This window comes from Etheostoma spectabile, unplaced genomic scaffold (genome assembly GCF_008692095.1).
Source record: "Etheostoma spectabile isolate EspeVRDwgs_2016 unplaced genomic scaffold, UIUC_Espe_1.0 scaffold272, whole genome shotgun sequence".
Taxonomy (NCBI): Eukaryota; Metazoa; Chordata; class Actinopteri; order Perciformes; family Percidae; genus Etheostoma; species Etheostoma spectabile.
The window spans coordinates 1,470,156-1,472,947 of record NW_022605576.1 but is presented as its reverse complement, the minus strand read 5'-3'; the positions used below and the strand labels follow the sequence as shown (position 1 = coordinate 1,472,947).

At 42.0% G+C, this 2,792-nt stretch overlaps 1 protein-coding gene across 2 annotated transcripts in view; it reads left to right on the top strand.

Moving 5' to 3' along the window:
* The window catches only part of LOC116685833 (rho GTPase-activating protein 29), a 38,523-nt gene that overhangs the window by 18,772 nt on the left and 16,959 nt on the right, over positions 1 to 2,792 (top strand). The window contains exon 1 of one of the 2 annotated variants that reach the window (XM_032510794.1): positions 1,404 to 1,906. The exons of the other annotated variant lie outside the window; for it this stretch is intronic. The gene's annotated coding sequence lies outside the window, so the exon portion shown is untranslated. Of the gene's footprint in view, positions 1 to 1,403; positions 1,907 to 2,792 lie in introns of those variants that run through there. 2 annotated transcript variants of the gene reach the window in all.

Genomic DNA, 2,792 nt, shown 5'->3' with positions numbered 1-2,792 from the left:
CACACACACACACACACACACACACACGCATGCATAACTCACAGCTTCCCTGTGAAACATACCAGCTACTCCTCCACTCTTCCTTTGGTCTGTTTTCTGTCTCTATTTATCTAATCCTCCCTTCTCCCTTGACGGTTTTCTCTATGTTCCCTCGCTCTCACACTGTCTTCCCAAAGTCTTAAAAAGAACCTCCCAGGGAATGTTTCTGAATAGTTTTCATCTAGCTTCAAAGCAATGCAGCCCTTCAAAAGTCACTCAAGTGCTTAGAATGCAGCAGCGAGTGTTTGCAAACCCCATACAGAGAGCAAGAAAATAATATTTGGAAGTCAGATACCTGATTCAAGACGCAGGGAAAAGCGGGTGTCCTTTGTGCTTTGTCTGCCAGTCCAGAGGGAACTACACTGAGGAATCCTTTTCAATCTCTCATTGTCTGAGATTATGATCTGGCATGCAGGTCAATTCTTAACTTGGCCGCCACACAAGAATCCCCCGAGTATACCTTGTCTCAATTTGCATTGCAAAGAGGGACATAGAGGGGCTGCTTAGCTTTGAGATGCTTTCCCTTCACAAGGAATGGTGACATGTAGAAGTGAGCAAAGCCCGGTGATTCTCTGTGTATGAATGTAGCTCACCTTCACTGAAATATTTGGAATAGGTCCAAACACACACACAGGTGTGTGCAAGTAGGTGGGTCGTAAACAATTATTACGTGCATTCGAGTCTCCTCTTTCATGCAGTAACTTGACTATTTGTGTGGCATTCAAACATGTTAATAATGCACAATAGAGGCACACAGTCTTCAAAAAGGAAGACTATAAGGCTCTTAATGATGTTGCATTAATGGGGGGAAGGGGGTCTTAAGAACATAGTTTCAAATGTTCAGCTCAAACCTGTCTTATTAATAGCAAGTGCCTTAAATAAACCAGCGCTATATCTAAACAAGTGCCTATGATAAATGCAAATGTTTGATTTACAGAACTTTAATTACCTGGTCTTTTCTGGTGCAGTGAAGCATGCCATAATTTCTTTTCAGCCACTAGGTGGCCAGCATTGCTCACTTCTTGACCCTCACACACTGACAATCAGTTGTGCATGGTGCACACCAATATTTTTCACTACCAAATCTGAAAGCTGCTTTTGTTACACAACGTCATGTAAAATGATATACTATTTATTTTTGGGGGAAAAAAGATCAAGTGTACTGAGAATCCTGTTAATGTGTTTTGTACTGCACCTAACCACAACATCAAACAGTTGTTGATACAGAGTTTTGTCACTTCCTCTATCCTGCGACATATCCAGTCACATGCCAAGTTGCTACACCTTTGCATTATTCTCTATTGGAGGACAAGTTCCCCCTAGACCTGATTTCTGTGCAGCTGACGAGTGTTTCGAGAGTGTTGTGCTTTTCCACTGAAACAATACAATTTTTCCCCGATGATGTAACTTCCACGTTTGGACCGCTGGTTTGGGCCTGTGCGAGTACTGGCATTGTATTCCAGCAAGCCTCAGGATGTCCTGTTGGGGGTAGGGGTTGGAGAGAAGAGGAGAAGATGTAACAGCACAAGACAGTCGTGTGATTTGAATGGTGGTGGCTACAGTAGCTGGCCTCAGGTTGGAAGAGGCTCCCAGGGCCCCATGGACATTTCACTCCTTTTGGGATCCTTTTTGCAGCCTTCCGACAGAATCCCAACACTTCCTGGTGCGTCTGAGAAAAGATTTTTTACGATGGATTTATTTCTGAGAAGTGCTCCTTTGGCCGGATAGAGGGACAAACTATTGGAATGAAAAGTAACTTTCTGGGTGTTTGGGCAGGAAATTACGCTCAAAGTAGCGTAGTGGTTACTGTTGTGATCAAGACAACTTGTTGCAATTAAACAGGAGAAATGCTGCAGAATGTTTTGAGGTAGGTAATTGGTAGTTTTGTAGCTCAGTACACTTCCCTGACAACTCTTTCCAAAAGACTTGCAATTTGTAAAAGCTATTGAGGAAGCATGTTAGAATTTGGTAAGCATTGGTAGGAGGGGTGCTCTTCAACTTTCAAGGACCTGGCTAAACAGTTAGGATTGGAAGTGTGGGTACTATTTGAAGCATTCTTCCTGAAAGATTAGAGAAACTATTCAAGATAAAGTGGAGGTGGACTTTTCTACAGCTTTGGGTTTCTCCATGAATTTCTTTTCCTTCTTCTGTTACGCAGACACAAAATAAACAAGTCTAAGTTAAGCTAAAAGAAATAACCAAAGACGGCGTGTTTTCTATTTAAAATGTCTGCCCAAAGTCTTTGAACTCTAGAAATACCCATTGTTCTTATTGAAAGGAAAGAAAAGGAGAGACCGAGGAAATCATGGAGGCAGCGGAGTGGTCAGTGACATCACTGATTTATTGCCTGGTGTTTGGGCTCATTTTCTGAGCATCTCTCTCCTGCTTTATTTTCTCTCTGCTCAGTAAGGACAGGAAGTTTACTGTGAAGACTGATTACAGACGTATTTACACGGGTGTTTTTTCCCCCATTCTGTCCTCAGTCATCACTGGGTTTAGACTTTCAGCAGGAAACTACTGCCTTTTCCAGATTACAGCCAAATATATACACTTGCAGTGTTTGCTTATCTTTTCTAATTCAAGGTACAAAGTTGTTTTCCTATGAGGGACTTTTCAATTCTAAAATGCCTGGACATTGGAGATAGGAAATGCCTTAGCTCTTAGTGGGATTTGAAGAGCACAGCATGACTCAAAAGAGATTTTCATTTTGTATTTATTATAAGAATCCCCATTAGCTGACGCCTAGACGACCA